The 24,292-nt window shown below is 37.3% G+C and overlaps 1 protein-coding gene across 5 annotated transcripts in view; it reads right to left on the bottom strand.

Annotated features, from left to right (window-relative positions):
• Positions 1-24,292, bottom strand: part of LOC139122139 (gonadotropin-releasing hormone II receptor-like) — a 195,757-nt gene that overhangs the window by 31,607 nt on the left and 139,858 nt on the right. The gene's annotated exons all lie outside the window — the stretch shown is intronic.

Raw genomic sequence — 24,292 nt, forward strand, 5'->3', positions numbered from 1 at the left:
TTAACTGTAAATTCGCCGCAACAGTTCTCAAAATAAGTGCATAAACTGTTTTTGCATTTATACGTATATTCTACATTTTAAGAATGGTGCTTCATTCAGTTTGGTACCTCTACATTAATTGACCTAACACAATTAACTTAGGGAGATACGAATGACGACAATGGAGATATCAGTCGGTCTGTTTTGTGGTTGAAACAGACGTGTCCACATTGCGGCTGAAGTATACGCCTCGAAATTCAAAGACTTTAACTTTTGCTCAGGAAAACTTTCAAACACAGTCTCTTTCAAAATCAAGAATAAATTTCAAAATCGAGAATAAAAAAAGGATCACCGTGCCAATTTTCGTACTACTGAAACAAATTCCAATAAATTTACGGCCGGTATTTGAAATTTGAAATGGACACCATCCCTCTGCTATCATTCATTTTAATCCCAGAACTTCAAAATGAGCCCACACATGTAGTAGATCATGAAAGAATTGTAAAAATGTGAAAGTCCGGATATCTGCCCCCGAGGTGTATTCTTTATTACAGCCTGGATACCCTGCTCATTTTTTTATGTTCACGTAGAGAGAGGGATGACGTCACATGAGCACTAGCACAGCAAACAACTAGTCATATTTCAAACTGGTTGTTCATCTATTTGTTGCTTTTTATATTTTTACAGTTTAGAACTGGTACTTTACTTATTAAAGTTGACTACCATCACGTCATTTTCTTCTTTTATACAGTTTATATTTTACCTCAAGATTCCCAATAGCTAACCCTTAATCAGTATTATTTGATCAGACATTGTGAAACCTTATACATTACATTTCAATGTTTGATGTTGGAATGACAGTAAAGCCGATCGTTGTTGCCCCTGTTACGGTAGAATTTACCAGGCACAGACGAGTGAAGACGTTAAGGGCACTATGCAGTTCAAAAGTGACAAAAATTATTTAATGGAAACTCAAATACTCACAAATAATTAAAACTATACAAAAGTTACCCTGCTTGGTAGAGAGCTTTGAGCGTTAGTTTAACCAGTCCGTTTCATAATAGTCCGCAAAGCTTGGTTTTGAAACAGTCCGGTCTTTAATGCGACGTGGCAATACGATGGATTCAGTACACGGTACGCAACTTCGTGACGCGTGGTTGTTTGACGTTGACAATAGCGTTTTCCTCTACCTTCTTTACACATTGAAGAAATAACGTATACCATCCTGCAATTCTTGCAATTGGTTCCATCAATGGTGTAGTTCCTCTGTTTTCAGCTGTGCAGCCATCTCCCATGTCAGACAGGCATGCACTTTTCAGATGTTAAACAGTCTCCTCTGTGCAGTCAGAAAAGACGTCAATTTACATATTGTGAGCACCTTATCTGTAGTAACATTTAAATGTCCACCCCAATCTACATAGAATCTTGAAACACACAGGTGACGACGTATAATGAAGCTCTCTACCCAAACTTCTCTCGACCTAGCATACAGAACTGAATGGGACATCGTAACACAGCCAATTCATGTCCTTTTTTCAAATGCAAACAGATGAATGATAAATCAACGAAAATAATATATTCGAAAGAGGAATCTGTAGCTCGTAAGAAAACGAAATATTTGTAGTTATCGTAAGTGGTCCTGGAACATAACTAGCAGTTGTAGGATATTCTTCATCCTCGATTTATCGTGGCTTCACCTATTGACGTCACGTAATCGTACTCGATGTAGAATGGTTATCTATAGGTAAGCGGACGAGTAGGAGGCGGTTTACGGAATTTAACGGTACAGTTGGCCAGTAAAACTCCGAGGCCCGCAGGGCCGAGGAGTTTTATGGCAAACTGTACCGTTAAATTCCGTAAACCGCCGACTACGAGTTCGCTTACCGTGTTATACCACGAATTTGCCAAGTTTTAGAGCCTTGTTTGCACGCCGAAAGTTTTCATTTGTAATTTTAGTGCAGTGCAAGTTGAAACTTTGGCAGGAAAACATTGACACGTTTTGACACCTTGTTGAACGAAAGTATAAAAAAATAACCCATGATTGGATAAAGTTGACATGTGTTGCTATTGTAGTGTGATGACGTGTTGAGCACCTGGTTTGATTTGAATTGTATGAATTATGTTTGATTGATTGGTTGGTTGGTTGAATGAAGTAAAAAGGTGTTTGCAGATCGACGTTAGAGTCACGCTTTGCTCATTTGGGTCGAAAACTTTGAGCAGCATACACGCAATTGCCGAGTCGCTCTACGTATTTCGATATGGCGGATGAAGTACAAATGAAAGCTGTATCCGGTGCACTTCAACTACCAAAGCCAAAGATGGACAAGAAAAGTCCCCTGTCACGCCATGTGCTAACGGCCACAATCGGAAGACCAAGCTACACAGCCACGTCAGAGAAAGGCGCAACAGAAACTGCAAGTACAAAAAAAATACGTGTAGATCCACAATGACTGTGGTACTGCGTGTGTGTTTCCCTGTAGCTAGATTTAACTTTACCAAAGGCGACTGAAACCTCTACATTCATTGTTGATAACTGACTTTGAAATCTTAAATTTCAGCTTCGAATGATCGTGATAACAATAACCTTAACACAGAAGTGATATTTGCAATCAATACCGTTATTTCACGGTGACCTGTAATTGATTTTGAGATGTACAGTCGTGCAAAATTAATTCAGTCCGGTGATTCTTTTAAAGTTTCTTTACTCTGTACTTAATGGTGAAATAAATTCCTTCTAGTATAATGTCTCGCATTTGTTTCTTTTACACGTCGCCACGTGACTTTCTTTTGTTTAAAAAGTGTCCATTTTACAAGTTCTTTTGTTTAAAAGTGTCCGATTTACTAGTAAACCGGACAGTTTTTAACAAAAGAACTGTCCGATTTACTAGTAAATCGGACACTTTTAAACAAAAGAACTTGTAAATCGGACACTTTTTAAACAAAAGAAAGCCAGGTGGTATACAATAAAATATTCGGTTATGGAAATTAGAGAGCATGGTTAGAACAATGGGCACGAGGCGGAGAGTGGTATATCTAACTTTAAATTCTGTAGGGTAGGGATCAGCTTTCGCAAGAATTGTATGGAGACCATCAAATGTAAGCTAGCGCACTTTAGGAAACAATTGAGGAATCTAGTATGATATGCAAAATACGTTGTCCTGCTCACCATAATATGCTGAAAACGACAGTTCATAAGCAAACGGATTTGGGAACATAAAATATCTTCGTCCATTTATTCCACGTAAGCTCTACTAAGTACATCTATTGCGGCGATAAGGTTGCCAAATGATCATTCTGTATCGTGAAAGCACTTGGTGGCGATGCTCAGTCAAAGCCATAAATACCCTTGGTTCCAACCTGAATTTGAATCACAACCTTGGTCAATACTCTTGCCTTACACGCAGCCTGTCAACACTCTTGCCTGACACACAGCTCGTCAGAAGATATAACGTCATTGTTATTAGGATTTGTGCGCTTGACAAACTCACAGATTGGTTCAATAATGAAGTATACATATTGTGATTGGTCAACTTAAAGTTGACAATAACAGAAAACCTTACGTCAGAGTTGCAGGAATTCCTCAGTGTATTGTCTTTTTCAGTCATGTTAGTTGCGTTAACAATCTTTGAATCATTTGTCCGAAACCAAAGTACCGGCCATGCGCCATATGCTAATGAGAGACCGGATTAACCCGAAAGATACGGCTAACTGCATTTCATTGTTGAGAACTATGGTTTGTTCCATTTTAATGTTTAGAAAAACCTAACAAATGTCCATCTGCATTGGAAGCATTACCATTCCACAAACTTAATGCAGCAGCCATTTTGGGATTGTGAAGTCGTATCAAAACACGTACCTGTGCTTACGTGAGCATACCGATCTGATTAGTCGGCGTCCTACAAACTGCATATACAAATATAAGCCCTTCAGTAACACTCTTTAGATAGTGTCATATGAAAGCTAATTTTCTCCTATGTTTTATGACAATATTTAGCGATTGTTGCAGATTGTACGATCATGATAACCATGCTAAAATATTTTGGACAAAGTTTATTTTCATCGGTCGTTCCTTCGTAAGAAAAGCAAAAACATTACGACGATGACGCGCACACGGGTCAGTCACAATCAGGGTGCGCTAGAGTGTGTCACTTAGGTCAAAATTTCAAGTTCATGATAACTGTCCAGTTAAATAATATGTTGAAAGGTTATGGTATGGGGCATATTTTCCTAAAATTTGGTGAAGCAAACGTCATTAGTATTACCACAGTGCACATTGTTTTATATGGTCGACGCAGTGCCACGGACGCTACAGAAATGTTGTACATGAAAAACAACTGTCATAATAAAATTTTAAACAATGATTTGTTAATGCTTTCTTATGTTATAACAATATAAAAGATGCATCTTGGCATTAAAATAAGCTATACTTGGTATGATTTACTTAATTTTTCCATATATAAACACAACCTCAAGTTTAGTGAGAAATACAACAATATTGATCATATTTTTTAATAGGACTTTCAACTTCTCTATGTTCTTCCGCTGGTATTCTGTACTTAAAAGTTTTATTGTCATGAATTAACCATGCTATAGCAACAATATTAATACCATTCAGTGTAATCAAAATGAACTTCTTGCTAAAATATTTTTTGTTTAGTATGACATGTAATTTTGTAACGGACGCTACCAAAATCAAACTTGAAAATTAGGTCAATTTGAAATATAAAAAGCAATTAATAATCTGGTTTTTTCTTTCTCTTTTCTCCAAAACCTTTCTCTATCAAACATTTAAATTGTGAAAATTGTTTGAAAAGACTGACGATTTCTTTAAATTGAACAAGAAAGCTATAGCAACTACTGCAAAAATCAGTTGGAGTATGTGAAAAATGTCTATACCAGTAATAAACTTTCGATACGTCAAAAAACACAGAAGTTCACATTGCTTGTGCCTTAAAGTGTAAAACCAAGACAAAACAAGAGCGACAGGTTGTTAGACCTTGACCTGTGGTCCCACAATAAAATTTGCTACAATGTACCTGACACACCACCCCAGAAATCAAAATGGCTTGCAGCTGTTCTAACACCTGTCAGGATGGGGCGCACACACACCTAGGTGAGGCTGGGGATCAGAGATGTAGTCTGCCAACCTTTGACCTCTGTTCTATAATGTATCTGTACTCTCTGCCTTCTACATATGTGGAAGTGGTAGAGACAGAGTTAACACAAATGTCATTTCTTACCCCCTTGATTTTTAAAATTCAAAATGTGATAACAAAACAATAGCATGTGGTGGTTATTTCACATTTAGATTGGCTTATAATCTGAAAAACAATGTTTGCATTTTATTGTAGCATCCGTGACATAATGAATTGAAATGGAATACACAATAATAAATGCGTATACAGCACAGAATTCATTGCTCTTTTCTCTAGAATTCTAATAACATATTCAATATAATTACTGCATTCTTAAAAACACCAATCTAAGTGTTACAGTTGAGGCTCAACATAACTTTTTGAGTGTTTTATTACTATTTGAAAAATCAATTTTGTGCAAATTTACAATTTTATGCCTTGAAGACATTTTGTAACCAAACTCCCTGTATGTACACACAATACACACTAGTATTTATATGTTTCAGTGGATTAACTGCTTTAAAATGTTTTAAATAGTTGTTAATTATGACTATGTAGTAAACACCGTCACGAACGCTACTCCGTCACGGATGCTACATTTCCATATTTTAGGAATATTAATAGTGAACGCAAGGGACAGTAATTATATAATTTGTTTATTTAAGGTAGGCACCTATTGACACTTAGGCCTGTGACATCAGATCTTTTATAACTCCTGTTGTCCTTAAGATATGAGTGTGTCACGGACGCTACAAGAAATTCCGACCACAACGATCTCCATTTTCATTTATTCACAAAACAATACAATATGCAATTTTATTTTAATTTTGGTGTGTAAAATGCTTGCCATGGATGTTGAGGTTGGAATTAAATTCAATATTACTATATTTATCCATTTTCTACATATGAACTAAAGGTATATGTACTTATGGTCATAAAACACAAAAAACATAACGATGTTACAGTTTTGGTAAAAATACCACAGTTTCTGTTCCGATGCACATAATCATATGAAATAACTTGTGAAAGAAAGGTTAGGTATTCTGCAATAACATATGTAAGCTAAAAATTCCACAATTTTAACACTGTGTTCCAAAAAAAATTTTGAAATTAAGTACATTTTGAAGTGAAACAGCATAACGCTACTTTTTACAGTTTTTAAAGGCGTTTTTGTGGATTTACAACCAAACCTGCACAATATATGCAATATTTCTTCATGTGACCAAGTTAGTTACAACTATTACTGTTTATTAGAAACAAATAAGCAATATAATATCAGTCTGAATAGCAGATATATGTCCATAACAAATGAAAATCATCTAGCGCACCCTGATTGTGACTGACCCGACAGGATATCTATCTATTTGCCGCATATACTAGCTCCGCTACGTGTAAAGGCTCTGTAGCAAACTGTTGTTTGAAGTAAAATACCAGATGACATGACCTTGTAACTCTGTGTCTATGTGATGACATGACCTTGTAACTCTGTGTCTATCTGACGACATGACCTTGTAACTCTATGTCTATGTGACGACATGACTTTATAACTCAGTGTCTATGTGACGACATGACAATTTATTAAAAATTTCATGAGCGACCTTCTTTCGAAGAGATTTGAAGCTTTCAGAAAATAGATAGACAAGAATGTGTACGTGTTATTTGTTAAGGCCATCGTCTGGGCTAATGTCGGTCAAAATGCTCAAAAAATCTAATTTTATTTTTTTCCTTCATTGTCACCCTCGACATGTATACTTTCAAATAAGCTATATCATTCTTCAAAAAATATTAACTAAAATCGAGAAAAATCGCGTTTTTTTCCCACTGACCCCTGGTCAAATTTTATTTAGTCTAATTATATATTCAAAACAGGTAAATTGCTATTTTTGGTTGCCTAAAAACTTTGTTGAGTTATGGCATCATGTATGAAGTAGTGACCATTTGCTTGCTTATTGAAGCAGCTTTTTCAGAGGTAAAAATATGGCGTTGTGGAAATTGTGAGTGTGAGACTAATTGCAGTCTAAAAAAGCCAGATCAATGAGTAATCGGGAAGAAATTTGCAACAAATGATTCTGTTTTATATTTTGTGTTGATATTACTGTAAGGCATATGAAGATTTTCATTCAGGTATAGCAATTAAACCAGAAAACAAACCATATTAGACGTTATGGTGTCCATATACATAACAAGTAAAGAATCTCACATGAATTTCATTATCATGCTGATTATAAAATCAATGTTTTTTTGATAATTAACAGTTCATTTTTCACTTAGAAAGCAATTACAACCAGGCTTTTGTAAATAGAATTCTAACTGACAATTTAAACTTGTCCAATACCCTATTTTGAGGTCGTAAACTTTGCATGAAGTATGAGTATCACCTTTATGTTGTAAACATTTCAATCCAATACTCCTAACAATTGTGTTTTGTACTGCATTCGTTTCTTGTGGCAGTAATAACTCTTGAAAGAATGGTTGGAATGCAATGAAAATCAGCCAACATATGTGAAATTAAATACTTTACAAAATTAATAAACTTCAAAAAACAAGGTCATCCAATCATGTCATAGTAGAAACTTGACGGAAAGTTGTGAAATTTATTAATTTTTCAATCTTACCGAGATGACTATGATTTAATTTATATTGACATCTTATACAGTCATAGATTTAGGTTTATATTGTAATACATATACATCTGAATGCTACAGAAAAAATTCGGTTGTTGTATGACTTTTCGTTCAATAGATATCTTTGCCACAAATTTCCTCATATTTTTAACCCTGAAATTGTCGCCATGGCAATTGAATATCCGGTTTTCCCCCTGCACTGCATTTTACCATCTACTGCAACAAAAAGATGACAAACTCTGAAAACAAGGTACTACACGGTTAGTGTTTTAAAATAGCCCAGACAATAGCCTTAAGTTTTGTATAGTTTAGTAAGGCATTGGAGTTGAAATGCGATTAATTGGACACTTCCCATGCATAATGATTGCCCTAAATTAGAAAGATCATGATGACAGCATGGAGGCTGTTACAAATCCTGTATTTCTTTGTGATATTTAGTCATTTGACGTTTCGAATGTTCTAACAAAACCGTCATTGAATATTGATCGCTAGATTGACAGCCCCGGAGGGTGTTATTTCTCATTTTCACACCACATTGCATGCGTCTGTGACGGTAATATTATATCTCATTTAATGTCGACACAGTATGATGTTGAATTTTGGACGAAGTTCAAATTCATGATGCTACTACATAATTATTTGACAGACAGCAGATTAGTCTTAAATTCAGAACTGCAGGAGGCTGTAATTATAATTGTATATTTAATCTAATCGAGGATCCCGGAATGAAATTTACACACCCTTATCACCATATCAGTATATCTATGTACTAATGTATATGGACAGATATGAAGTCCCAATAATAATCATGATAACAATTAAATAAAGAATCATATAATTATCAGAATGCGAATAATAACAGGTCTGATTTTCACGAAAATTTCAGAATAGGGGTATTTCTGGTTAAAACGAACAAATATGATATCTGTTTGATGTACCATGTTTCCATGGCAACCATTTTGGGGTTCAAAATACCAATTTTTGTCAAATGCCATTGAAAATGGCAGAGAATGCAACAAAAGTTTCGAAAAAAGTTTTTTGATGGTTGTGAAAAAGAAAAATGATCCTAATACTCATGCAACCTGTTTCCATGACAACCATTTGGCGGCAAGATATCTTAGTTTTTCAAAAAGCACCACCAAAATAGGTTTGATCACTCCAAATATTTAACAATAAGACCATTAAGGGTTTAAAAATTCAATGCCACTTGTTTATCTGGCAATCACTTTGAACTTCTAAATGGTTGCCATGAAACAGATGGCAAAGTAGTGGACATTACATTTTTCTCCATCCTAGATGTGCTTATTGCTAAATTTCACTAACTGATAAAGATCATTAAATATGCAAATTAGTATTATCTGATGTGACCACCCAAGTGGCTAAAATGGCTGTCGGAAACACAGGTAGAATAGCATTTTATACTGTTCTGCAAGGCTGCATTCACCCCTCCCCTCCAGGGGTGTCTGTGAATGTAGCCTAAACTGCAATAACAAACACCTCTGGAGGGGGGAGATTCAAAATAAAGTTCTCAGAATTTTTCAAATACCCCCCTTAACAAACTCTCTATGTGTTCAAGTCCCCACTTCTGACTTGCTATAATTTTGAAGTCCCTGCCTGTCCCCCGCATGGGAGTCTATTGGGCATACTATTTACATTTTGCCCATAAAAACAAGCTGTATCTCTTCATTTATATTAACTTTTAATGCTATCCATGGCAAAACTAAAACATTTCAACGCACGATGTCAGTCAATATTTCTAATGATATTTGTAACTGTAGACGACATAACCGTATCTCAATTAGCGAAATATTGAATCAAGACAGTACAGACAAATAGGTGAATCGTCCACAACACCAATAGATAAACAACGTAGACCAGGTGATAGAGACAGACATGTTGAAATAGTCAATGACAGTCGTAGTTTAAGACTATAATGTTGAAGAGATAAAAGTATATCTTTGTTTCAGAAATAATAACCATATCTTTAACGTTCACCATATTTGCAACAATATTGTCGCAAAGCTTTTTTTTACAAAATTTACTCTTAAAAGAATAAAAAAGGAAAAAAATGTTTTTCATAATTAACGCATTTCCTAATTGCACTGCAGCATTTACTGTTCAATTAAGTTACACTTTTTGACAATGCAAACCTCAACAATTTTCGATGTCCTTATTTAGAGAGTAGACTCCAATCGACATCGTTTCTCTGGGAAGGAATCCATGCATACAAATCAAAAGAAACAAACACGCCACCAAACGTATAATCAATTTGTATTAGGAATGTTTTGACAATACTTAGGTGGTATTACTGTTCAATAGTGGATACATCATTTGTAATGTGTCAGAAAGTAATCATACATTCCACAAATCACATCCGCTGGCAATTATTCAATTCAAACGAAGTTATTGCAATCGTACAATAACACTGCAGCTGTTCAGCTGACTTCCAATTTCCTGACAAGCAGTACTGCCTTTCAGTCCCTAATCATACACATCCTAACGTCAAGCTTTGTAAATGTAAAGCTCGTTTGACTTCTTTCAGCAAAACCATTCTTTCTATCATCGCATAGTCATAACCACATTACAATCACGTCTGAGCCACCTGATCAGATTATTAGACGGACTTTCATTTTACGTTACTTCATCATATAAGGAAAGTAAAAGTAGAATGAAATACTTTTAAAACGTGAAAACCACTTGTGAAGTATTCATTTGGCAATCTTATTCTGCCAATATATATATCATCTGTCCATTGTGATTGGAGACATTATCTTGGCCTAATTGCAAACTTGCACATTCTTTGATGAGTGAGAGCACTGCCGGCGTATAACCATACAAAATAGATGGCAATCAAAGCGTTTATTAGAGAGCGCAAATTTAAACCCGAAGTCATAAATATTGCAGTCTCAAATATTCATGATGAATCTATATACCACTACCATGGCTTTCAATGGACAGTATACCGTCCATATTTTCCCTCAATATGTACAATTATATCAACATGTTGTTCATACATTTCTTTCTTCAGACGTTTGAGGTAGCAGATAACATCAAAATAATGTGTTGGCAAGATGCGGTACTATCGATTTCTATGACATGGAATACATGAAAATGAGAATTTTTAAGGTACACTATAATAATTTAATCTCAGCTATCGGGAGTAGAGAACTAATGCAAGTAGTGTTGATATCCAACGAAATATAAACAATTATTTTGTACGTGTGTACGTGTGTACGTGTATACAAATATTTTGTACCGATGGAGTGTATCCATTTGATCTGCGTGTTCCAAGTACCGCGTGAAAAAATATTTTCCAGCTTCTACAACTCAATTAGTAATCAGGAATTTACTCAGAATGTTATTTGCAATGCCATGACCTTTTTCTCTCAAACTCATAAATTTGTATTCTCAATATGCAGAAGCATTTCTGAAGGTCTTATAAGCGCAATGTTAATACAGAACAGTTGTGAAATTACAGAGAGGGAATTATATTTCCTATCATAAATCTTCTTATGAAAACCTTATTCGTGATTCATTTTCAGTTTACATCCACGCAGGTATATTCAGATGGCCATCTGAACAAAACTAAGCTTTAAAAAAGTCATCCAATTTACTGGGCGGTTTTCAATCAGCACATGACAATCGTATGTGTGTTACAGTCAATGAATATGCAATGTATTGCAAGGACCAAGTATATTGTTTTTCTTCACTTTTACTTCGTGGCACTTTACGAAACAAACACAATCGAAGACATAGTTCAAAATTACGCAAACATGATTTTACTATAAATTCAAAATGAATTTTTCACTGGACTGGCATGCTATTTTCTTAACGCTAATGGCAATGGGAAGTATGAGCGTATATCATTGAGATATCGGTGTGTTACTGTGTTGTGTTTTCGCCGTCCCCTTGTATGTCGTAGTCACCCAACATAAAGAAAAACCTTGCACAGCAAACACCCCGTTGAGGCGCTTTTTGAGTAAATTTATCTACATGTATGATGATGATGATGATGGTGATGATGATGATGATGATGATGATGGTGGTGGTGGTGGTGATGATGATGATGATGATGGTGGTGGTGGTGGGGATGATGATATATTCGTTTATTTTGGCCAACATATTTGTCCATGTATAGTACAGAGTAGAAAAGGGAAATAAATATACAGTCTGATATCATGATGATCTAACTACCATTCTTTCCCTAATAATCGGGTTCCCGAGTTCGTATCTTGATTGGAAACGCCTGAAACACGCCGCTTTTATAAAAGAGCGACGGTCTGTCCCTGAAATCATCAAGTCATCTACCAGGAACTGTAATTGAAGTTTTTGTAGTACCTTTACTCCACACTATTGAGTTTAAAGTGGCACTCCCACTTGGTAACATTTTTAAAGCACATTTTTAAATGCCAACGGTCGATATTTGACGTGGCGACTGCGCGCGGATCACGAGATATCGATAAAAACATGTCCTCAAAAAAGTAAAAGTGTGAATTCCGGTGGCCCACCTAAATTCAGCTTCCGAACATCGAACGTTGGGCACTGGGGCCATCGTCAACTAAGCTATGGAGTACGAGTCTACGCTTACGCTGCTGTATGATACAGTACCACTGGCGTCGGTGATCGGTCATGCCCCCTGGGGGAAAGCCGAGTCTTACTGACTCTGAGAAAAAACGGAAAGCAAAGTTTGATTCCACCAGAATTCGCATAGGTGACTACTGGCACAGTTACGTGTGGTTGATACATAGCGGCCGCCGACTGGTATGGATAGACCCATACCACGCGCGCGGCGTACTGTGTGATAGACGACAAAATGTAGTCATCGGAGGCGGCTAATATTTGACACGTAAAACTGATGTTTATGTGGTATTGGTTAAAAACATAGTACAACTGATCTAGAATAATCAAAACGACAAAAACTAAGCAGAAGTTGTGCAAAACTTACCCGAGGTAATGGCATAATGCTGTATATAAAGTCTTTACAGTGGGAAGTGTATTAATTGCGTCGTCGAACTTATTGTAGGCTCCCTAGAATATCGTCAATTAGCACAACAACAAACCTTCGGGGGATTTCGGGTCAAAATCAGAAACGATCGTAAAACTTCGGGATGTGAAAAATACGCTCGGGAAATGACATGTTTTTATCGATATCTTGCGATCCGCGCGCAGTCGCCACGTCAAATATCGACCGTTGCATAAATTAACACTTCTTTATCACGCAACTTACGACTGCATGACAGGCTAAAAGGTGAACCCAACCAATATCTTAATTTTGGGTTAACAAATTAATTGCAATTGAATGAATATTTGCAAAAAAAAAGTGATTTAGTAGCCAAGTTAAAAGTTGACACTCTGTTGACAATCTTTTCTTTCCGCGCTTTGTCGTCTTTATCAAATCTTTTCTCGAGTCCCGCATTAAATTTCAATAATGCTTATTGATCCTGAGAGATGGTATCGGCTTGAAGAAGCAAATACTGGCAGGCTCGCAAAGTGAGGTATGATCGGCATAGCTACGGTTGGAAGCGGGAATTGTGGCTTGCATGTGATGGGCGAAAGGGTGTTCAATGGTGCAGTTGCATTTCTCGCCGATAACGCCGTCAATTCAGGTAATCTAAAATATTGGCCATGTCAGCTTTATTACGAAAGTGTTAACACTAACGGTACTAAGACTGCCTGATAACAGTCCAACCCAAAATTTGTCCGCACATTTTAAATTCAATCTCTTCCGCATCTTTCTTGGCCGACATCTTTGATTTAAGTGCTTCAAACAGCAACTTTCAAGATAAACTCAGTGTTGTATTTTTGTGATCTAACTAACCCTTTTGTGAGCATATCTTTTTGTGTATTCCAGTAATGAATTTGTTTTATCAAAACAATATCTGTTCACTGGTAACTTTGACTTTGCTACAGTAAGTGTGGCACAAATGTCAAATGACGTTTAGAGCAAGGTTGTTGATAATTTAGTTGATCGTTGAGCCAAGAATAATTACGTCCTTTACTTCTTTAACGACCGTCGTTTTTTGCATTTTGGCATACTGGTTGTGAGAACACAGTGAAGTGCAAGTATGTCTGCCTCTCTTTTCACATCGTTTTGTGCATCTCGATAGATTTACGGTAAAATGTTCAAACGATAATAAAAAAATCACTGATATGTGGAATTGACGAATACTTGAAACCTCCATAGCGTCTAAAACATTAATATTTTGTAGGTTTGATGTAGGCTAAGGAGTGATTGGATTTGGAGTGCATCATAATATCTGAAAAACATCCACAGAATGTTACAAATGTGACTAATGAGGCAGGCTTTGTTCTCAATTTGAAATATGCATTGGAGCTTATTAAAGTTTGGATTACTTTGCATTATTTTCTGTTTGAGTACATTTACTTTGAGGGGCAATTTTACAGATCAAACTTGTTATTGAGGCATTCGGTATTACTATTATTACTATTATATTATTATTATTATTATTATTATTATTATTATTATTATTATTGTACTTGGGCCTCAGCCCAAGTACATTTGTTTTCATTCCGTGGGAAAAAACTCTGTAAGGTACAACCATTTCTGACTGAGACCAGGGAGGGCAAAATGTCTTGGCTTCATCTTTCTCGGCATAATAAATGGCGTAATGATGTTAACTGAATGGAAGTGCTGCTCTCAGCTAGTCTTGAATAAGTGAGATGTGAATATTAATCCTTCTCTATCGGAGTTTTTGCCACAAAATCTTCTGAATATAATCAAAATGTGCATCGAAATGCAACAATTAATGCACCCTCCGTTTCCTAGGCGATGGCACGACCCTTGCTACACCCACTGGACGAGCCAAAGTGGGAGGGGTAATTTCAGTTTGGTCGAACAAGAGGGCTCGAGACCAGAATTTAACATTTAAACTTGAAACATGTTTAATCGCTGACAAGATGTGGACTAGTGTTAATCAAAGTAAAAGTGTGAAAAGGAAATGTTTTGTATCCCGGACACAATGAAAAACATTACGACTGGAAACTGTACCCCCAGTTGAGAATAGTAATGCCCACAGCGATGGAGAACACTTATCCTTGAGCTGAGAAAACCAGACCATCATTTCGAAATAGAGCTGCAGATTCGAGAAGCTCGTTCAAAATAGCTAAGTACCCTCCATATAAAGGGGTGGTTTCGAGTTTTGAGGGCAAATTTCGCCTCCTTCGTATAGAAATCGTACGTTTGTTTTTCCAGGAGAACACACCATTTGACACAAAATTTGCATGTAAAGGGATCGCCAGCAAGCACGTGGTCAAATCTGGCATAAGAAACAATATGAAATGTTGGGTAAAGCCAGTCCAAAATAAACTGATTTGAACTTTTGTGTTTTGTAATTTATACCACTGCAGTAACATTACCTTATTTTGACAACATCACACAATGTAATACGTTTTGAAACTGAATACTCCGACGTATTCTGTGTCTCCTTTGCTAAAAAATACGGTATGCCGATTACCATGTAAGGAGATGATGACGTCAAGACAGATTTGTAGTGCGTTTGGTCCTGGATGGTGCACGAAGTTTTGTCAAGGTAGCTTGTGTATTTATTTCCTAAATGGGAGAGATAAGGGTCGATCTAAACGAAGGCCGAAGAATGTTATGATACTCTAAGCGAGCTGAACTCTAACGCGAATGGTTGGATAATTTGGAGGATGTCTAGAATGATCTCGTCTCATCATGATTATTTGGCGGTCAGTATTGAATTTCAACTGCGTCACAAGTTTGCGAAATGAGTATTCCGTCGAACGGTCAACGAACGATATTTTAGAAATCTGGAGACATGGCACATCGCATTTTTATTTTAGTATTTTATATTTTACAAAAGATTTAAGAAGCAATGATTTTGTCGAAAATTCTGAAAAAAATATAGGAAGATTTGATCGCGAACACATTTTCACTTGGGGGTCAACTAGCCCTGCGTACGTGATGCTGTATGTTCCGCTACAGCTAATCGCCCCGCTCACCACAGCCCTGCAAAGACCCGTACGTAGGGTCGGTGACTTCAAATCCATTTTGGGACTTGACGTAAAAAGCCAAATTACTGCCGAAATTCAGCGTTCTTGGGCCCAAGTCGTATCCCAGCCTACCTCAGCTACTCGATTGCTTCCAAAAATGACAGTCTTTTATTCACTTCTCGTAAATAACCGTCGATGTCGGCAACTCTCTCGCTAGCCCTGCGTACGATGCTGTGTGTTAGCTGTAGCACATAGCATCGTACGCAGGGCTAGGGGTCAAGATGGGGTCGGTCGCAGCCATGTTGCCTCAAAACTTATTTCTGTCTGCACTCAAAACTCAAAAATGTCGGATATGAACCTGAAAAATCAGGGCTCGAAATTAACTTTTTTCCCTGGTAGTCCCGTTGGGCTACCATTTTCTGAAGTTGGTAGTCCAGTGACAAGGTCTGGTAGCCCATGCATGTATGAAGAGGGGTTTTTTTGTGAAAGATATTTTTATTTATATCTAGATATTGAACGATTTATTTTGCATGATTCTATCCAGAAAGTGAATTTTCTAGTCTAGATCAATACCTGCCAATAGCCTTAGGAGAACGGTATAGCATGTGCAGTGGACAACGTTGACGCCTCAAAGTTTGACGACCTATTCACACATACGCAGAGCTTATATGCAACAAAGTCGACATGTCCTTTCTGTGTCCAGCTTGGTTGACTTTATGTATGAGCGTCGGTCATCTCACAGCGATCAACAACATGTCGCCCACTAAGTAATTTCATATCCCAGGCTTTGGTAGTCCGTGTAGGCTACCATTTCATTCGTTTTGGTAGCCCCAGGGAAAAGTTGGTAGTCTGTGGACGCGGGACTACCGCTAATTTCGAGCCCTGAAAATCGATGTAATTTTGTCAAACTTCAGCGAAATTTCAGCCTATAGACAAAATTTCATCTAGGTAAGGTAAATTTACTGAAATTTGTTCGACAAATAATCCTGAGCTTGAACGTGACAGCTCGCCTTCTCCGGGAAGTCAAGCATCCAGCTGCTCATACACAGTTGCCCATATGGCCAGGTTTATGAGATTGTTTTCAAGCGACGGCGGCAGACCGTACGGGGCTCTGGATATGAACCTACCGCCAGTGTAGCTGTAATAACTGTTGCATTGTTTTTAGTGCCCACGGACGAAGTCCTGGGGGAGTTATGGGTTTGGTCATGTCAGTCCGTCCGTCCGTCCATTCACGCAGATATCTGAGACATGCCCTGGTCAATTTCTTTCAAACTTTGCACAAGAATAGTACCCAACCCCATACAGATGCACGTCGATTTGTTTCACAATGCGATCGAATTTGGCCGTGTTAGAGGACTTTTTAGTTTACACCTCCATAGACTCCCATGTATAAGGCCAAGAAAAATAAAAATTTAGTTTCTCATCGTATTCATATTGCCTAAAGGATGCAGTGACACATTTTTTGTCCCCACGGATAAAGTCCAGGGGGCTTATAGATTGGGTCATATCCGTCCGTGAGTCCATCAGTGAGTCCATCGGTTCACGCAGATATCTCAGACATTTTGACAAAATATCATGTGACCTTGGTGACCTTTGACCTCAAATATACATTATTGTCCATAACTCAGTAACAACAAGTGCTAAACCTTTCATATTTGGTATGATGGGACACCTTATGACGCCACATATTGTACCCCATTAATTATGCGCATAGCTAATTTTGAGCGAGCCAATAGAGCTAGAGGTCTGATTTTTGGTTAATAGGGATAAGTTACACCCGTGGCCACTTTAGTGTTGATTAAGCCTGTCTGGTGCAAGCAGAAATTCTGTTTGTATAAACGAAACAAAGTGGTGATCGGTGTAATAAATGCAAGGTTCACTATCGGCACCCCACTGTTAGGATTGAGATAACGTTCTACTAAAATATCTCGCCTGCCCAATTCAAATCGGTCACAACTGCACTGTAGACACGCTGTAAGTCTGCACTCCGACAGTGAACATCAATAACAACGGTCGCGAATATCATAGGGGCAACTCTTTCAGTGAGGACGTAGCAAGCTTGATTGTTCAAAATATAAGAGATTGTAGTGGAAATCTGGCACCTAGCGGGGTACCACGAGGAGCTTATGAAGAAACAAGCAAGCGTTTTAAGATAAGCGTGGAGGGAGCCAGAAAAGTTTGAAAGAGATGTACATGTATCAGCACAAGTTCCCTTCAACCGGGATGAGAAGAGTGTCGTTCATGGTTACACATTTGTGAATACATGTACATGTAAAATGCTACCCCGACTGTACTTTACTCTTACCTTTTCTCTTGGAGTACGTTTATTCACGGTTTGTAGGAAAGAAACATGGCTTAGTGAAAGTGAATGTTTATTTCGAAAGTTTTGCAGGCAAGACGGGCGATGTTTGTAATTTAATCGCTAACATTTTCAAAGTGGCATTTTCTCGATTCCCGCGTCTGAACAGAGTCTGAACACGACACTTGCGATACACGCTGTAGTATCGTTGGTATTCATTCACTGCAATATTGAAATCGGCACAAAATGTGTGATGTTCTCTAACACTGACTGCATTTGAAACACATGAATTTTAGCAGATACTGAGTACTGATAGGGCAAATGCTGTGATCAACATCATTTGTATACGGTGTATTTTATAATCACTCCCTAATTTCAGGCTAATCGGCGTGTCCACGGGGTACCGATAGTAGGATCATTATCACCACTGATACAGTGTAAAGTAACCGTTTTATCACCGTTCTGCAGACAGAATTTCTGCTTGTACCAGACAGGCTTGATCAACACTAAAGTGGCCACGGGTGTAACAATACAATTTGTTTGACAAAACGTCACGTGACCTCAATGACCTTTGACCTCAAATATATATATTTGTCCACAACTCAGTAACCACAAGTGCTACACCCTTCATATTTGGTATGATAGGACACCTTATGACACCACATATTGAACCTCATTAATTATGCGCATATCTAATTCTGAGCAAGCCAATAGAGCTGGATGTCCGATTTTTGGTATATAGGGATAACTATAGGGTAGAAATCTAAATATGCCCATCTAAATATTAGACATCTACCATCGAGAACAAAAGAAATTTGCTGTAATTTGAATATTTAAGGAGTTTAAGCAATTTCCACTATAAATAAAGAACCCCTGCCTCAAACTCCACAAACGTTGCTAGACATATTTTGCCGTTGTCATGCCATTGCTTCGTTTAATAACCAGTTCATCAAATGCCTAATTGACAGGAGGAAATTCAAGACCATATTTGAATAGTAGTATATATTGTCCTCAAAATTACCCTATCTCGGCCCAAGTACTCATTGCCTTCAGCAATACTGCCTTGTTATTATTATTATTACATATTGTATGCATTTTGAATGTATCGCAACTAGTGTTTACTTTAGTGCAGGGTGAATGACACTCTGATCTGGTCTACGTTTACAGCAGCTGCTGTTGCTTTTCAGCTTTGCACCTATCTGCATCAAGTTTGTAAGTAGGCTATGGCAGACATCCTTGAATCGGAAACACACGGATTTGTTTACAGCAAGCATGTAGCATCAAACAAGGCTTTGGCAGACATGTGCTTTTCTGTCACCTCTGCCGATGCTGTCACTGCTTCCTCAGTGGTTTGTGATGATACTGTATGTTGGTGAGTGTCATTACTGCTGGACTGTTGCATGTACAATAGCGCTGATCGCAAATGACGTCCTGTTCTCTCACTAATATGCATAAATAAACATTTGTCCGCATTTTCTGCATAAACGACGAAAACAAAACCTGCGAGTGTTAGAAAGGCTATTTAGTGTCACAATTATTCGTATGAATTGGTGACTGAGACTACAAGCTACAACAACAGCCGCGCATACAACGACAAAATTTGTCCGAATTGCAGCATAGGCCTATTTGTCCGAAAGTCGCGCGCGTGCAGCTATATTTAGTAACAAACCCGAAATCGTGATCAACGCTATTGTTGTGCATTACTCCCTTAGTGTGCTAACTTACCAGTGTAGGCAGTACAGGGTTTATAGAGTATGTTGACCGAACCAGTGCTGAGTTGGCCAGCCTTTGCTTTTCGGCCGGGACTAGGCTGAACTACGCGGTTCAAGAGAGCTATTTAGCAGGCAAGTCACCAGTCGATAGTCTGCGGTTCTTGCTCAACTAAACGACGGCGCTTCGTACATGACACAGGGAGGTCATTGTCATTTATTAGGCCTTGGGGTTTAAGAATGTCATTAGCTCACGTGTTCACACACATGAGCTAATGTCGCAGCGATGTCTATCTGTCTGTCTGTCTGTCTGCTCGCTATATCAAAAACGGCTCATCAGTTCAGAATCAAATCTGGTACATAGATTCAATTTACAAATGGCTAGAACTGATTAGTTTTTGGTGGGTATGGCTTGCTTACTTTTGGCTCATTTGCATAATTAATGTTTTTAGGAAAAACGGATATACATTGAGAATGAATGCACATTATTTGATGAGATTTACTACAAATGTTGATCACATCAAGATATATCAGCTTTGAAAGTTATTAAAGAATGAAATTTCCTAATTAGGGATATATATCTGAATTTACTCAATCGAAATTGACGAAACTTGGCATGTATATTGAAGATACTATGATTTAACATTATAGAAAGTCATTAAGCATTTTTACATCAGCCAATTCATATTTTGCATATTTAATTAATTTTCCTAATTAGCGATATATATCTGAATTGACTTAACCAAAGTTGATGAAACTTGCTACATATATAGAGGATACTATGATACAACATTCTTGAAAGCCATTGAGCAGTTCTACATCATCCAACTCCTAATTTGCATATTTAATGAGCTTTTGAAATTAGGGATATATATATTTGAATTTACATGACCAAAATTGATGAAACTTGCTAAGTACATTAAAGATACTATGATATAACATTATTGAAATGCATTAAGCATTTTTACTTTAGCCAATTCATTATTTGCATATTTAATGAACTTTCCTAATTAGGGATATTTATCTGAATTCACTTGACCAAAGTTGACGAAATTTGCTATGTACATTAAAGATACTATGATAGATCGTTATTGAAAGTCATTAAGCATTTTTACTTAAGTCAATTCATTATTTGCATATTTAATGAACTTTCCTAATTAGGAATATATACTTGGATTTACTTGATCAAAGTTGGCAAAACTTGCTATGTACATTGATGATTATGTCAAGTTATACCAATATTGAAAGTCATTTCGCATTTTCATATCAGCTAATTTACATTTTGCATATCTAATGAGCTTCCACAGTTTGGCATTTATAGCTTGAAGGACTTGACCAAAGGTAATTACACTTGCCATATAAAGTGGTGATACAATGACAGCAGTCAAAGCAATTATTTTTATTTCAGCTAATTGCATATTTGAATACCTAATGACCTTTAGAGTTAATCTGTGGTGAACATTTTTCATTATGTTGATCATAACACTTTCAATGAAGTTGCACACATGTGGCAATGGTTCAAATTTACACATAACTGTAATATATTATGAAACAGGTAAACATTTTCAGTTCATATCTGGTTTTTGTTAGGTTTCTGGGAGTTAATAAACTTTCCTAATTAGGAATATATACTTGGATTTACTTAATCAAAGTTGGCAAAACTTGCTATGTACATTGATGATTATGTCAAGTTATACCAATATTGAAAGTCATTTCGCATTTTCATATCAGCTAATTTACATTTTGCATATCTAATGAGCTTCCACGGTTTGGCAATTATAGCTTGAAGGACTTGACCAAAGGTAATTACACTTGCCATATAAAGTGGTGATACAATGACAGCAGTCAAAGCAATTATTTTTATTTCAGCTAATTGCATATTTGAATACCTAATGACCTTTAGAGTTAATCTGTGGTGAACATTTTTCATTATGTTGATCGTAACACTTTCAATGAAGTTGCACACATGTGGCAATGGTTCAAATTTACACATAACTGTAATATATTATGAAACAGGTAAACATTTTCAGTTCATATCTGGTTTTTGTTAGGTTTCTGGGAGTTTGTATCTTTATCTGAACCACATTTGTGCGAATAATTGAACATATCATAATTTAGGATGCTTCCCATCTTCAGAATGGTAAATTACTCCAATTTACGAAGAGTGATGGCGGAAATAGTACAATTAACTTCTGAAGTGGTAGAATAATAGATCACCTCAGCGCGGTCGAATGCGTAAGTAGCAGGGAAAGTAGATGGGGACATACGAACTGGCAAAATGCTATTCTGTTATTTATTTCATACCCAGTAGGATTAAACTATTTGCAGTGTATGTAGAGGAAGAACTTTATTTTGTTTTCGAAATAAATGTAGCTAGAAAGTATTTGTATGGTACATTCACCGTCGCAGTTTTCTGACATGTGTAGTGTGCGGATGGTAGATAACGCGTCTGATGATTGTTAGGTAAGTTGTTTTAGAGTCGTGCAACCACATGCTAAACTGGCTTCCACACTAATTTATTCTTCTGGTTATGCATGTGTTCAGGGGAAAATGGTAGCTTCAATAATTGTAACCTTGGTGGGCTTGGCCGTGCGGCTTGGGCTTCTGTCGTGCGGCTTGCGCGATGCCCAACTTAGGTTAAATTCGGGTTGCTCATTGTGCAAGCCGCACAACAGAAGCCCAAGCCGCACGGCCAAGCGCACCAAGGCTACAATTATTGCAGCTAGGGAAATGGGCGATAATTACAAAATAGCTTCTCTCACGGCATTACTGACGTTGTGTATCACCTAATCAAACTAAATGAATTTGGACAAAGTCAAATTTGTCTTTGAATTTCGAATGCATCATAAAATTATTTGTTTTGACATTGACCTACGTTGGATGAAAACGTGGCATTTGTTCAACAGTAAAAAACTAAAAGCTATTGAATATTCGAAAAACAGCCTTTTTTAAGTTTGGAGGTTTATCATATGTCGCAAAAAGGTCAGCATCAGTGCTGCTTGATTGTATCCTGTCAATGCCTCTTGACGAATAGTGTGGTATGCCCATCGTGATAAGTACTCCGGATGTGATAGTTTTGGTCAAACTAGTTAACTTCATTTCCATAAATTGTTCTGCAGTGATCGGTTGATTTGTCGAAAGCTTTACGCTGAGTGACCCGTCGACCGTATTATCACGTCAAAGTGTACAGAATGTGGCCTGTCATATTGTCGGAAAATATGAAATACGTCGTTCTAGATTGAACCTATGTAGAAAGTATCAGACACAGCTACAGTAAGGCTTGAAGCTCACTGTGGTAATACCTTCGGTCATCGACATTTTGCGTCAGCTGGAATTGGCAATTTTCCTCTGAGTCAACGTAGAGAAAGGCGTTTCTAAATAGATATCGTGTATTTGCTCATAGAATGTTGTTGCTACGGGGTAAAGAAAATCTCTTTTTCCGAAGGCCTGATTGTTACGTCGGTGACACTACCTGAGTTAATGTTTGTCTTACAAGATCCAGACTCTGTGTGTCTGTTAGTCATCTTGCTAAATATATGGTTATCACAGTGACAAGGGTATGCTGGTGTACTGGAAACTTGTTAAACATGGATTTTTGTTCGTCGATAACTATTCTAAATCAATCCCACGAAAATTAGAGTAAACGTTCAATATACAAATGCAAGCGTCGCTGCGTATGGCGCGACGGAAGGTGGACGATATGTTTTAAGAAATATCTTTCAGGTCCAGTGGACATGAAATGACTCATGCGCGTAACATGAATGACGTCATTGGCGACGACAGTTCTCTGCTAGCGATATGGAGTACAGCAGCAAATTAAGCAAGCGCGTCTATTTTATTTTCCCCATTTCAATCTCGTTACTTCAAAATATTGATTTGAATGCTGAGCTGATTGTAATAATGGTTTACCATGACTCTTTAGGGAACACTAATACTATAGCTAAGGATAGAACACAAAATGATACAGTATCTGCTAGAGCCACTTTGTAAGAATTACTCACGCTACAAACACTGTCTGAAGTCGAACCAGTGACAACATGCATGTTGAAGTAATATCTGTGATAAGATTTGGACCAAACGTGTGGATAGTCTACTTGGAGTTCTTCTGTTGAAATGAGTCAGTTCTTAATATATAAGAATTTGGCAATAATTACACCCCCACTCCCGCCGACGAGCGAATTTTCAAACCCCTTACTTGCTAGCTCGAACATTTTGCACGACCCATGCTACAATAACACTCTCTCTCTCTCTCTCTCTCTCTCTCTCTCTCTCTCTCTCTCTCTCTCTCTCTCTCTGTTTTCTGTCTATGTGCATGGAAAATTGCATTGCTTGATGCTAAAAGCAGAGCATTATAAGTAATAACACAAATTACTTCAAGTACAATAATAATGCATGGTGCTATGGGCAGTTTTGTGGTAAATGAAGTGTTTATAAACATTAAACTATCTCATAGGGAGCCGTCATTATTTACGGCCTGGGGGTCGGAGGAAAGTGAGGGGGTCACTCTCAAACTTGAAAACTTTAAGGGGGTACTCATAATGTGGAGAGGAAGATGGGGTTACTCAATTTTTG

Source organism: Ptychodera flava, chromosome 21 (genome assembly GCF_041260155.1).
Source record: "Ptychodera flava strain L36383 chromosome 21, AS_Pfla_20210202, whole genome shotgun sequence".
In the NCBI taxonomy this organism is placed as follows: Eukaryota; Metazoa; Hemichordata; class Enteropneusta; family Ptychoderidae; genus Ptychodera; species Ptychodera flava.